At 46.2% G+C, this 15,509-nt stretch overlaps 1 pseudogene; it reads left to right on the top strand.

Annotated features, from left to right (window-relative positions):
* The first annotated feature begins 3,171 nt into the window (after window positions 1-3,171).
* Window positions 3,172-9,271, top strand: LOC124690733 (annotated as a pseudogene).
* The last annotated feature ends 6,238 nt before the right edge of the window (window positions 9,272-15,509 follow it).

Here is a 15,509-nt window from a genome sequence, read left to right as displayed (position 1 = left end):
AATTGAGGGATAAGACTAGTCCATTAAAACAGAACAAAATATGCATCAGTAATATACCTATTGAACACCTCTGAGTGATTGTTTAAAAGCATCTCACACTTGGGAAACTCACTGAAAAAAGCTTTGACCCAAGTTTTAGGATCCAACTTCTCAATCCATTGAAATGCTTCATTACAATCAACCTGCAGTTTATCCATAGTTCTATTCCATTTAGGGATACTTGTAGACCTGGCAATGGCCCAAACATCATTTTTCAAAGTTTCTCCCCTATGGCCTGCTCTCTGGAAATTCTGAATCATGTGCCTGACACAGAACCTATGTTCTGATTGAGGAAACAACTTTTGAACAACATTTATTAGGCCATGTAGCAATTAGGAGTCAGAACATCAATAAATATGCACATCATAGAGAACATCAAGTAAAGAATAGAGAAGTAACCTTTTGTTTATCACTCATAATAGTCCATGGAGCTGTGTTTGTGATGTTGAGATCCTCCTTCAGATTTGAGAGAAACCACTCCCAGCTGCTTGTACATTCAACTTCAACTAAACCAAAAGCAATAGGATATATGCAATCATTCGGATCCACTCCAACTGCAGTCAGTAGCTGGCCTTTATATCTTGTTTTGATGTGGCAACCATCAAGACAAATGAAAGGCCTGCACCCAGCTAGGAACCCCCTCTTGCAAGCATCATAGCTCCAATACACAGTGGCAAGATGCTCCTTTTGTTCTCCAGTACTTGGATCATTTACTGAATTTGTTGTCAAGAAAATTTTTGAACCAGGGTTGCTCCTTCTTAACTCTTGTCCATAATCATGCAAGTGGCCAAACTGTGATTCCTCATCTCCATGTATTTGTATCAATGCTGCAGTCCTAGCTCTACTCAGCTTGTATCTGTTTGGACACATCTTGAATTCCCTCAAGACCTTTGCAGCGAAACTCTGTAGGCCCAATTTCTGGTTGTCTCTAAATTCATGCATGAACGTCTCTGTCAATAGCTTGGAAGAAATTGCTTCAAGTGGCCAGCTCCCCTCACAAGTGTGTTTACCTTCATATTTTTTAATTACAAAACCACCAGTATGACTTAAGTCAGTACCTGCTCTCATGTACCACGGACAGCCAGGAGCACAGTGTGCAGTTAACCTTCTCCGGTCATTGAGCACTTTCTTGATCTTCTTCCTATTCCTTACAGCATATGTTGCCAATGCCTTTCTCAACTCTTCAACCCCACTAAATGTCATTCCCCTAACAAAAATAGGGTTATCCATGTCACATTTTGGATTGATTTCAGACAATTTGTTCCTCAAGACTAACATATTTTCTTCTCCAAGATTCAAGGTCTCATCTTCTAATGCATCATCATCCTCATTTTCTTGAACTATTTCCTTCTCATTGTTATCACCCACAGACTTGTCAACATTATCAGCAAATAGGTCATCATCACCATCTTCGACATCGTAGTCACTGTCATAAAACTCAAAGTCACTGTCGCTGTCACTGTCTCTAACTTTGCCACTGACACTCTCGTTGACAATCTGCACAACAGAGGAGCTGGAAGAGGCTTCAGGCTGAGGAGATGCACCTGCATTTGGCAATTTAGATGATCCAGCAGATATAGCTTGAACTGCACGAGACACAGCTGCTGCTGCTGCCATTTTCCTTTCAGTAATTACAGCTGCCACTGGATCAGGCTGTATCACATCACTCCTTAGCTGCATAAGAAAATATGTGTGATCCACAAACACACACAGTGTTTTCTCTTTCAGAGTTGATCTTGCCATTCTTCTAATCACTACATCAGAGTCCAATGGAACTAATCCCTCCCTTATGTCCTTGTCTGGTAAACACTAGTACAAATGAAGTTTCCCATCTCTGGAAAGGCCAAGATTTGACAAAATCTCATCCATCCATCGCATAGACCAAGTGTCACCTGTCATGTAGTCAAAATGATCTACTGACCCAACAACATACTCCAGATTGTCCCTTAACCCACAGAAGAAACCATTATGCACCACTTCAAGAGTAAATAGATTTGATTCCTCTGATGGATACAGAACTGCACAGAAAACGATCAATCAGTACCATAATGAACCAAACGTCAAGTAATATGGAGCAGACAAATACTCTAATTCAGATAACACATACCAAAAAATTCAGACTTTTTCTCGCCAACAGTAAATTCATGCATCGCAATCAAGAATAGATGACTAAGGAACTATCAACTGCTCTAAATTTGGCTACTTGACCAATGTGCGGCAACAAATTACACCCGAAAAATTTCATCTTTTCCACGGCGGCGGACAACAGGACATGAACTGCACATACCAAAAAATTCAGACTTTTCTCGCCAAATGCAAATTCATGCAGCGCAATCAACAATAGATGACTAATAAACTATCAAGTACTCTAAATTAGGCTGCTTGACCAATTTTCGGCAACAAATTACAACAAAAAATGTTCATCTTTTCCACGGCGGCGGACACCACATCATGAACTCCACATAAAGATCGCATGTAATCACAGATATCCTGACTTTTAGTACGTCAAAGCGATGAAGAACTACTAGTCACAGTGTTTCCCGTGATTTTTACCCTCTAAAACCTACTTCATCTTCCCTGATCAAGCGCCCACATGAATCCTACGGTTCAACGGAAAAGAACCAGACAAAGAAAATCACAGGCGGGAGGAAATTGCAGTACCATAGTCCGGCTCGCCGTCCTTGAACCCGCGGAACCGCATCTCTGACGGCGCGTCGGCGGAGACGATGACACGGACGACCTCGCCGTCGCCGCGGAGGTGGTTGCTCTGTTCGCTCCTGTGATTGCGCTGTGCTCCTCGTGAATCGGCCACGAACGAGGAAAGGAAAGATACAGTGGTGGTTATTTGCTAAAGTACCCCCCAACTCACGGAAGGACCTGAACGGAATTTTATTTCGACTAATCATGGTCTTAAATGCAAAGTTAACGTACACACAGGATCCGACGTGGCACGTTTTCGGACTAAAAGTACCAAATTGACAAGGCAAACCAAGTTAAGGTACTACTAATGCACGTTTTGCAAAATTAGGTACTAAATTGCACCCGAATGCCAAGTTAAGGTACTAATGGTGCATATAGCTCACCCTAAAAAGAAACAAAAAGAGCCCGATCAAACCCTCGCCCGCCACCGCCATGGCCGACGAACTCCTGGTGGACTTGCCCTACCTGGAGTCCCCCTGCCACTTCCCCAGTCTCGAGTCCCTCCTCGACTTCTCCGCCGCCAGCCTCCTCGCCTGCTTCTCCGCCGACCCTAACCCGGACCTCCACGAATTCCGCTCCGTCTTCTCCCGCGTCCTCAAGAAATACCCGGACCCTCCCCTGGAGGCCGTCTGGTTCTTCTCCGCGCTCGTCTTTCACGACGCACCCGACGACCTCAGCTGCATCCTCCAACTCATCTCCGCCGTCACTGCCTCCTCCCCCGCCGCCGCAAAGCCCCTTGCGCTCCTCGCTCCCGTCGTCTCCGAGCTCTTCCACTCCCCCAAGCCCCGCAGCTATATTAAACCACTCGTCCAGGCTGTCCTCAGATGCATCAGGACCTGCTGCAGCCGCGGCGACTTCAACGCCGACGCGGGGAGCCTCTTGCCAGGGTTCGAGGAGCTGGTCAAGGTGTGGAGCGTCGTGCGCAAATCGACGGGCGAGTGCTCGTTCAAGGTTATATTCCCGCTCGTCGGGGATGAGGCCAGGAAGGAGCTCAGGAAGGAAGGCTGCAGCGTCACTTTTCTCGCCGGAGTGGTGGTGGCCGAGGCGTTCCTGCTCATGCTCTGCCTCAACGTGCAGGGTGCAGGAGCGGTACCACGTTCCGACCTGGAGAAGAAGCTAAAGAACTGGGCGATCAGCTGTATCTCGGACTTCAGGAACCAGCAATTCTACGGTGAGTTGATGATGCTGGCCATATGTATGGTCCTAATTAAATGTTTCTCGTAGCTGCACGTTTTCTGATTCCATTGTGTATTGCTGATTGGTTTTACAGGAGTCCTCCTGAACATGCTCGAAAACCCTCCACTGCCTCTCTACTCACCATTGGTACGTGTTACTTTGTACTCTGATCGTGCTTGCACTCAGCGGTCTTCTTATCTTGTGGAAACTAGCTAGAGAGGAGAACAGTACCAGGAGTATTATATTTCCGAAAGATGGTGTTACTATGCCATTTTTCCTGTTAATTAAGGTATCCACGAGAAGTCTTACTTGGGATGGAATAATTGTATATCATATTTGCGATGTGCAAGCAGGTTGAAGTCTGATTTGTGGCGATCTTCTTATGCCCGTCTATTTTGAAATATAATCACTATATCCATGTGTATGTTCTGTAGTGTGAACACTGTGAAACTTCCAAGCTTCACTCTCACCTAATGCCAAATTGTTATCGTGTTTGCATCTGCTTATGCCATAAACTTGCGCAGGCCATGCTAGTTCCTTGCTAATGAACTAATTAGTTCACCTGTATTTTTCATTTATTTTTAAGATTTACTAAATTGAGTACAAATTAATCCTTGTTTATATTTGAATAATTACTACTTGTACGGTTTCTTGCGTTAATTATGCCAATAACATTTAGAAGAAACGAACTTACTACCATCCTGCAATTTTAGTTATGATGATGGCATTACTAGTTTTTTTTTCTGACATCTTATGTATGGTTCATTTTGTACTTTGGTGCATAACTCAGAGTGCAGACGATGAAATCTTGGTGAGAGATGTCCTTTATGGTGCTCTGATCTCGTTGGATAATGCAATTCTCAGTGGAGCTGAAGTTGTTCAAGCTGATAGTTCTCATTTTCCTATTTCTGTGTCAAGATTGGTTATAACTCTAGATGCCATCAAGGATGTCATCAATGATGCCAGGTGATATCAATAGGTGAGGGTTTTTACGGTACCCTATACTGCAGGGAGCAGTATACAAACATGTCACCATTTTTTTCTGAGGGTATCATAGACGTTTCCAACTTTTTGAAATAGTGGAAGCTTTTTTTTCCGTAATGGAACTTGCTGCTGGGCCAAGATCTCAGCCCATTTACTACCGAGGTCGTCGTCTGCCCTCTGCCTCACGCAATCGCTCTGCGCATCCTCCTGCCGTCGTCTTAGTCGCCGGCACCGACGTATCTCTGTTCCTGTTCCACGTCGCGCTCCCGCCACACCCACTTTTCGCCGCCGTGTTTGACTGGGGTCGCCCGCTCGTGGACCTCGCCGCAGCAACTCCGCATCCTCATCTGCCATGCCCTCATCCTAAGTAAATTCACACTCTGAGATGGAATTAGCTCGTAAATTTGCATCATATTGAGAATTCCACACGCAGCAAACCCCTATGCAGATTCCATTGTGAGTTTCACCCATGGCAAACCCCTCTGAACAGTTTTATCTTTTTTTGTGTTGCCTAGATGCTGGTAGCAGGACTAGAAACTGAGAATGTACAGGGTGACTGAATCCCTATGCAGATTCATTGTAAGTTTCACCCGTGGCAAACCATGTGAATAATTAAGAATGGAATGACACCTAAAGATGTGTTAATTTGACTCTCAGACTTATAATATAGTCTAGCATTGATTTATAATTGCAGTGTATGTCATGGAGGGTATGGAGGTTAATGAAACTTTTTCTTGAGAGGAAGAAGATTACAAATACTACAACTCATATGCCAAGTTGAAGGGGTTTGGCGTTAGAAATGAGGAACTAATAAAAAGCCGGGCACATACATAGTTATCCAGCGTCTTTATGTGTGCTCTATTGAAAAAAACTAAACGAGAACAAACATCTGAGCTCCCCTTGCAGATGCGGTGCTCCTCGGATGGAGATCGAGCTGTCTATGGAGAGTGGTGAACCTAGATGATTTTGCACGACAAGACAAAGAAACACAGAAACATCAATATAATGCCATGAAAAAAATCAGTTGGCGAGATAAATTTACATGGAGCTTAAACATCTCATCATAGACTACATGAACACACGATTAAATATATGCTCGACAGACCGGAGCTAAAACACATGCCTCGTTATTTCTACAAGAAGAATATTTTGGCTAAGTACAAAATTTTTATGATCCTTCTAAAACTAGGTGATGATATCATTCCTCCATCCAGCTCCAGCCAAATTCTTTCATCACCATCAACCTGGCATACAAGACAACAATTACAAGTTAGGAGTTCCTTTATTTTGTATCTCAACTGAGACAAAATTAAAGCAGTACTACCGCGGGTAATCTTGCAATGCAAGGTAAGCTAGCAACAAAAGTACCAATTTTTTATAGGACTAGCAACGAAAGTATATCACATAATGTCAATGAGAGAGACTTAAGGGTAGCTGCTTTCCCAGCACCGGCCATTCATGCTAGGTAGCTGCAGCACACTAGACAGGAGCACATGGAGTGCACTAGCAAAGTTATAGGAGCTCATTGTACTAATCAGTGCATGGAACTGCTAGAAAAACAGCAGGAATGCTGGATACCAGTTTATAGTACAGAAATTCAATTCGGCTCCGGGGTGCGTATGCACCCTCTACCAAAAAATCATATTTCGAAATGTTGAAATTTTTTAACAAATTTTTTTACATGTACATCTTCATAATATATGTTCGTTCGTCAAGTTTCACGAGAAATCAATATTTTTTGTGGTCTATATAAAAAAGAGAAAACTTATCTTGTGAAAAGCATTATTTTTAGCACTGAGTTTTATCTTTTTACACATGTCACATGATAAGTCGATTTTTTATGAAACAACTTTCTAAGTGTGTAGCACGAAAAGATTTACATGCGAATTTTTGGTTTCAATTTTTTTGAAATTCAAAATATGTGTAAGATGCATTTCAAAATAGAGGAAGCATATGCTCCCATGTTCCAAAACACCACTCCCATAGTTATAGTAGCACTATGTCTTCTATATAGTATAGTACAATCTATGATTTATACCACAACATTACAAATATGTACCAGATGTTTAGACTACCTGGTTAAATATAATTTCAGTTCTAGAAATTAAATATAAACAAAAGCACCATTGGCTAAGAAAAGATGACAATCAGGTAAATTAAGCTAGCAGCCGCAAAGGCAGCAGAAGTCAAGCCAATAGCCATTGCTGACACAACATGACCATAACGCTAAGTTGCTTGGTTAACCAATTAACCAACTGACGACAACTTTGGTACTAGGGCTGCCTTAGCGCTGATTTGAATGAGGAATGCCTCTGTTCTTGTACCATGTTGGTGAGAAAGATAGGGGTTGGTTCTGTTTTTGTACTCTCTTGGTCAGAAACATCAGGAGTGTGAATTGAACACCAATCAAATGGTGAAGATGTATGTGTGGCGTCCTTCAATTCAGCAGGTCTTAAGAATGCAATTGTGGTAGTAACTAACAAAACATCATTAACAAATGTGAGTGAACAGGTTTTCTGTTACGGTGTGTATGCAGCCTTTGGTAAGAACCAAGTCCCAACAGAAAATTAGCGAAAGAGCTTGTTGATAAATGGGTAATTGCTTATTATTTTTAAGCAGCTGAAGGTTCTTGGTTCATATATAATTAACTCTAAACAAATACAGTGCCGACAAATATCCAAAAGAGCATACAGAATGGTAACCAAATATACTAAGCTACCGTGAACTCATAATCAACTGAGCAATGCGAACCACAAATTAAATTAGAGTTCATGATGATATGATTTCATCTCAAGAGAGCTATGGATTGAGGCAGAAGCATTACCTAGTCTTATGATCGGATTTCAGGCGTCGTCGCCGCATCACTGGAGACTCTGTGAGGCACTAGCCGTCAATCACCAGACCTCCGCAGCTTCCGCCGCTCTAACTCCGCCGCCAACCATGGTCAGCCCTATTGGCCCGGGACGCCGTCTGAGAAGAGCTGTGCCGGGGGGCTGCAGCATCGTTGCCGCGCTCGGCGGTTGCCGCCGGCCACACCGCCTCTGCCTAGGCCACCTGCAGCTTCATCGCCGCGCTCCGCGGCAACCGCCGGCGACACCGCCTCTGCCTCGGCCACCTGCAGCTTCGTCGCCGCGCTCGACGGCAACCGCCAGCGACACCGCCTCTGCCTTGGCCACCCGCAGCTTCGTCGCCGCGCTCGGTGGCAACCGCCGGCGACACCGCCTCTGCCTCAGCAAAGTACTTGACCGGCTGGGCCGCGCGGCCCTCCTAAAACTTCATGGCCGCGGATGGCTCCTGGCCCAAGATCGACCAGCTGCGCCACACGGTGGTCCGCATCGGCGACAGCCGGAACCCTAGTTTGTAGGGGCCATTCAAATCGACCGAGGAGGAGGGGATGCGGGGGTGCGCGTTGGCGGCGGCTGAACCCTGGCTCGGAAGGGTGGTTCGTGTGTCTCCACCGCTGCTCAAGCCGGAGAGAGAGGAGGGGCTACGGGGGTGCAGGTCCGTGGCGGCCGGAAACAGAGCGAGGGGATATTTTGGGTGGGCAAACTGGACGAACGTAGGTAGGAGATGGACTCTGGCTTGCTACAAAATACGATCTTCCTAAAATGCCCTCATCCACGCATACTGCTGGCTCCCGAGGCGCAGGCACCTCTATACTGCTCGTGAGTTGGGTGGTCGAAGTCAGGCAGTATGGTTTCATCTTCACCGTTTAATCTATCGATTGGATGACTCATATTCATCGCTGGGTACTGTAAAAGAGCTCCAATAGGTGGTTTTACATATGCTTAGCTGGTGATAAAAAAATTATTCTGATTTTTTTCTGATAGGCGCAAAGGAGATCAAGGGAGAGCAATGTTGTATATTAATGCATTCTCGACTTCAAACATTCCCAAGTACCTCACCAGCTGGGCTATTTGTCAAACTAGCACTAACCTACATGGCAAACCAATTGCGATCACACCTCAATCCTTTCTGAGTAAGTAAAGATGTGACAAGATCCTTTTGATTTGAAGTACAAAATGGGTGAATGTCATCGCTCCTTTAAGATTGATTGATGAAGTTCTAAATGGTTGCTTTTCATAGAGTGGCTTGTAGATCTGGGAAGATAAGGGGCTCAAAGTGTTTGGAGGGAAATGTTCAGGGATTAAGGAAAGGTTTATGCATGATCAAGGCAAGGGTAATAACTAGAGCACTATAAGTCAATCAGATGCTGACCTTTTCCTCATTGATACGTAGACTCGCCATGAGGGTATGGACACAAAAGGTAGAGAAGATGAAGAAGCCGTGGAGATGTAGACATCAAATAATGCTTTCGTGACTGCTGCTCATTCTATGAAGGTAATGAAAGATGGGAAAAGTAAAAGGAAGAATGGAACTGAAGATGATAATGGTGAAATATGTGAAGTGCTGAAGACAACTCACTTCAGGACTACTAGCAGGCAACCAATGGCATGCGTAGTGGTAGCGAGTTGGAGAATCTCGTATGCCTAGATGGAAACATTCACTAATGCTTACTTGAGGATAATTGACTTTTATTTTGTGTTCCCACTTCCTCCTCTTAATGACGTCGTGAAGTGTTATCTCTTTTATTTCATGATTTGATGACTATTAGTAGTTGAAGTGCAGTCCTGCGAATTCCCAAACATGAACACGAAATAGATATCCAAACACTCAATGAAACTAGGAACCGGTCGCGGGGAACGGAACCACAACGTGAATTGCATTGTTTCATGTAGAGCATATCTGGAATGGAAAAACCGTTATGTAGGTTAGAAGAGATTAGGTAAAATAGATTAGAGTACAATGTTATGCACATATGCATGCATGTACGGAGCAACTAGGAACCAATTTTTTGTGCTTACCTAGGCCCGTCTTGCTGAAAATGGTTGATCTAAGGTCATCTTTAACACCCCGAAGCAAATGGATCAATCTGGTTCCGCGCGGATTGGAGGACAGCCGAGAGCCATCCTAGCGGCCCGACACAAACGAACCAACCCTATCCGCGGAGTGCCATTTCAAACCCACAACGGACGTGTTGCGACCGCGCGCTAGTATTGACAGTAGGCACGATTGTGGCCTTCCTCGCTTGATTAATGGTGCTTTTTTCGCCTTCCTCCAACCATCAATGCCCCGGAGCCGGAGGTCAAAGCCAGCAGTGATGGCGCCAGCTCCACCTTCCACGTGTCTGCGCTTTACAAGCTTATGCCCATGCCTGACTTTTCCCACGCCAAGTCCGCAACCACAGATCGCAAAAACACTCCACCATGGGAAAGTCCTGGCCATTCAGGAATACCAAAAACGACCATGAGGCCGGGTCCTCGCGTGGCCTCCGCCGGGACGATACGTCCCAATCGACTTTGCTCGGCGGCTGTACGAGAGGAGGTGGTCCGTGCCCTGGCCATACGTCGACCTGCTCGTAGATTGGCTTCTGAACTCGCGCTGGGTGCCGGAGCACAGGAGGAGTGCGCACGGCGCGACAAGATTCACCGCTGGTGATTCGTCCTTCCTCTCGACTCCTACGCATGGGACATGTTTGGGGTGTGGGAGTTCAACCTGCGCCACCAAGCCGGCTACCTGGAGGACGTCGTGTACTTGAGCCGCGACTACGCCCGTCGACATAGCGACAACAACGACGGTTGGGCACCTGACCTGCCGGTTGTCAAGCAGGAGAAGGCCTTCTACTCACCAGAGCAGAGTGACGAGGAGACCATCCACATGGACATTGCCTAGAGAGCACTAGACGATCTCGCCAAGTAGCAGGGCCTTGTCATCCACCTACGGGAATCCACGTACACTGGCACAAAGAAGGCCTGTCGGACCACCAGTCACACTGACACGCCATCAACCGCGCGCGCTACCACCGACTCTTGAACCGGCACAGCGGCACTTGCCCTTGTGCCAGCGCCAGCGGCTAGCCCTCCTTTGATGCCATACTGGCCATTTCCCTGGAAGATTCCGACAATTGTCGACCTCAGCGATGGCACAAAATCTAGTTAGCTAGGGTTTATTTAATTTTTAATTTGTCCTTATTTCTTGCACTATGTAATACTACACAAAAGTCTCTCTTGCACGGCGGTTTTTTGGACGACAGAAGACGTAGTCGCCTCAAAAAAGTTTTTTCCTAGCATATATTGTTTTTGGGACAACTAGATAATAAGGCGGATACTTATGCGCCATGATTGAGTCCATACTTGCATTTATTGGTGTCGTTATTGGTATCACCTAAATAGAGACACTTGTTATCACTTGGTGTTACCTATAGGCTAGCTATAGTGCTAGTATCATAGCTAGTATCATGCATATTGGTCCCACAAAAATGATGATGTAGCAGCTAATTAAGGAGGAGAGAGGAGATTAGAGTAACATAGGTGGATACTGTATCATAGCGCATATCACGAGAAAATTTAATGCCAAACAAATCTTGTACACAAATTTGCATTGAGATTCTAAAAAGCAATAAATATTGCATGGCTATGATACTACTCTATGATACTAACCACTATAGAGATAGTATCATACACAAATATCATATGCATCATACTACTACATGATACTTACCACTATGACCAGCCTACCACATACCTCCAACCACGCTTGACGATGATTGCCTTTAATGTTCTTAGTGGCAAATATTTCATGATGCACACATAAAATATGATCAAAGACAACCACTGTTTACACATATTGAAACCAAACAACATAAATGTCTATTTCAAATTATAGAAGTTCTAGGGCTCCTCCATCACCCCAAGAACAAATGAACCTCTCACTCATGTGGGCAAACAACATCATCATGAATATAAATGAACTACGATAGATAAATGAACAAACAAGTGCAAACCAATCTATGTTTTGGCATTACAACAAGATGGATGATGGTGAAGACGATGATGGCTGCAATGGTGCTTATGATGAAGATGAAGATGATTCCCAAGGCTCCAAGAATAACGGTATTATGGAAGCCCTTTTGCGAGTTCCCCGTCCACATCCTTCCGGAGGCGAGGTTTCGTTGTTCTCTGGTGTCCATGTGTCTCTTATTCGAGATCCGACTTTAAAGCATTAGAATACTTAACGTGACAATCCACCGATATATGGTGCGGTCATTTTGAACTTTGGTGCATAACTTCAAAGAGGTCATCTCTAAAACCAACCAACATACCACCGACAGTTCTCTTGGCTGGAAGGGCGAGCTGAAAAATTACCACTTCTATGAAGAATGGTTTGGAAAATGTCTTTCTAGCCATAGAAAACATGCGCTCAATATGACCGTGTGTCCAATCAATTTGGAGGTACACCCACACCCTTCCGTCGAAATTGCAATCAAAGAATAAAGGAATCCAGCCATATCCGTTGAGCCCCCTAACCTCTCGAGCGATCCCGGAGGATCCGCGCCGCCACCTCCAGTCAGCCCCTCTCCGGCCCCGCCTGGCCGCTGCCGCTGCCCTCGCCGCCGTCGGTGGCCGCACCCTTCTCGCCAAAGGCGGAGGGCACGGGTGGGCGCATACGGCTTTGCATCTAGGCGGGGGTGGGGGGGGCGATGTGTCGGTGGGTTTGGGTGATCTGCAGAGGAGGGTTGCGGTGGGTAACACGGAGGTGTGGCAGCCGGCAGTTGTCTACGGCGGCGGTGGGGTTCTGGTAGCAGCGGCGGCTTGATCTGGGCTGAGTCGGCTGGTTGGGCCGTTCCCACCACGCCTTTAGCCGAGCAGGTTCCCTTCCTGGATCGCGGCACGTCGGCGCCTCCTCTGCTGTCGGCCGATGGCGTGGGGGTTGTTGGCGCAGCTGTTTTGAATAAAGGTGATTGTCATAGGGTTCCTCTTGCGCGAAGATGAAGATCTGCTTGAGTGTGTCCTTCTTTGATCTAGCCGGAGTGTTGAGTTCCGGAAGGCACCACCGACGAATGTAACAGTGCACATATTGCCTGGTGTTTTCCAAACGTGGTGGTATTCGGTCGTGTGCACCCATGCGTTTATTCCGACCGTTTGGTTTCGGAAGAATCGTCACGAAGCTCTGTTCTTTATTGCCATACACTGACTTTGGTCCTGGATGAAGTCAGAGGTGGAGAATATCATGATGGTCGGATTGGGAGGTCTAGCAATGGAGGTCAAAGTCTATGCGATGGTGAGGAACTTGCTTGGTGTTCTGGGCTTGCAGCAGTATAAAAGTGGGGCGGCAGCACAGGTGAAGTTCAAAGTCCTTCCATTCAGGATGAAAATCAAGTTCTGGTCTTAATTGGTTGTGCCTGGCAATGACCTTGTTGAAAGCATTATTTTGAATGTGTGGACTATCTTCAGGGTGAAAACCTAAGATCTTTGATCGAGCGACGACGCCGTTGGTGCACCGTTTTCTTCTTGGAGGCGTCACTTTTGAAGAGTGTGAAGTTCAGGTGTTGTCATGGTGGTGGTTGTATTGTTGTTGGTAGGGCCGGAATGCTATGGCGGGACTCTTTTTTCTTACCTTCTTTTTTCTTTTTTGGCTGTGTGCATCTATATTGTCATTAGGACGGTGCGTTGTTGCAGATGCTGGGTGTAATTGGTAGTTTTTATATTAATGTATTTCCTCTATCAGAAAAAAAAGAAATCCGTTGTATGAGTGGGACAAAACACAGAACTAAAATCATTGGTAACCTGCCAGTTCCTTCTTCTCAACATATCTCTAGCGTTTAATCTGTCATTTTCCAAGAGCTAGGGAAAAACTTTCATCCTTAGTAGTACTGTACTCCCCCAAATCCATGAACAGATTTTACTGGAGTTAAAGTGAGAAAAACAATGGCTGTAGTATAGTTGCTGGAGTTAAAGTGAACTAACTAACGTTCTGTAACACTGAAAGTGCTGTAGGAAAAAGATCTCGATGCTTTCGACAGTTGTTTAATAACGGGAAATGGTGAGCACCCTAGTTTGGGCTTTTCTTTTTGTTTTCTTAGAAACGTGGTGTGGGCTGTTGCCAGACCGGGGAATCAGTTTAGCGAGTGTGGGGGCATGGGCTCACTAGGGGACTGCAGTTCTCGCAAGGCCTACAACTTGGTAACAATTTGTACTTCTAACCTGATCAACAGGGCTCTCTAACGCCAACACAGAAATTCCCCCCAGATGTGAAAAAAGCCTTACCTAGGGTAAACCTAGGGTTTCAACCGCTGCCGGCGATTCTCGACGGCGACGGGTTCTTTCCGATCCTGATCCTTCTCCCCCGCCACCAGACGCTCCTTCCTCTCGCTCGGGCTGACTACGGGGACGTCTCTGCACGTCTACCCGGCCTTGGTGAGGAGTGGGTACCTCTGGGGACGGGGCGATCGGGGCTCGTGAAAGGTAATCCCTAGGTGATGGCGGCTAGGTTTCTGAAAGAGGAGGGTCCTCAGGCGCGAAGGCCCCGTCGATCTGCAGTCACTGATGAAGAAACTAGTGCTGAAGTATGAATAGCTCGACGATGTAGTTCTGCCGAGGGAGGAGGTGGTGACCTTGCGGGAGAATGCGAGGTGGATGGCTGTGGTAAAGGTGCACACTTTCAATCTGTTTGGCAATCAACCTTTTTTTCCAGAAGATGGATGCCGCATGGGGCTTTGCCAAGAAGTGGTCTATACGGCCAATGAAGGAGAACCTGTTCATCCTCCAAGTCTCCTGTCTTGGTGATTGGAACAGGGCGTTGTTGGAGGGTCCGTGGATATTTAGGCAGATGGCTGTGCTGATCGAACCCTACGATGGCTTAGCTGATCCGGAGTCGGTGGTGCTGAGTCGCATCCTCGTTTGGGTGAAGATACGTGGGATTCCTCCATTGTTCCATAAGGAGGATATTGTGAAGGATATGGTTGCAAGGATTGGAGAAGTGTTGGGTACGGACCTGTTCGCTCTGGGGGCGAGTGGTACCAGCTTTGTTCGTGTCAGAGTGAAGATTGATGTTTTTAAACCTCTGACTAGTGTCGTTGGCCTTCATCCAGAGGGGCAGGAGAAGCTTCTGTTTCAGGTCCCTTTTGAGAAGTTGCCGAGGTTTTGTACCGTGTGCGGACTACTGGGGCACGGTGAGCTGGAATATGGAGATGGCGTCCATGTAGTGATGATAAGCAGTATGGTGACTGGCTAATAGCACCTGTTGAGGACTGGCATCCGTTGACATCAGGGGTGAAGAACAGGGGTAATTCGTGGGACTCCACCCGCGGAGGGCGTGGAGGCAGACGTGGCCACGGAAGGATGAACGAGTCCAGGAAGCGCTCGTCAGGCGAGGCCGCAAACCAGGAGGTAGGGGGAAAACTACCTATGCCGGAAGTACTACCCCAGCTGACGGCGGGTGATACGTCCATTTTGCATCACTATTTTATATCATAATTTACTGTTATTCATTGATATATTTCATATTTAGATTGATATATTTCATATTTAGAGCTGATACTTATGTTATTTCATCTATTTTGCATGTTTCATGATTATTGGAGAATCGCGCACCGGAGTCAGGATTCTGCTGGAAAAAGCACCGTCAGAATGCAATATTTCGGAAGATCAGCTGACGAGGCGGTTCCTCGGCAATGCCCACCATGAGGGGCTTGGGTTTTAGAGAAAGGCGACGGCGGAAGTTCCGGGAGCGAGGCGGTACACGACGTACCCAGGTTCACGTCCCCACGG

Source organism: Lolium rigidum, chromosome 2 (genome assembly GCF_022539505.1).
Source record: "Lolium rigidum isolate FL_2022 chromosome 2, APGP_CSIRO_Lrig_0.1, whole genome shotgun sequence".
NCBI classification, from domain to species: Eukaryota; Viridiplantae; Streptophyta; class Magnoliopsida; order Poales; family Poaceae; genus Lolium; species Lolium rigidum.
This window is presented reverse-complemented; position numbering and strand designations above follow the sequence as displayed.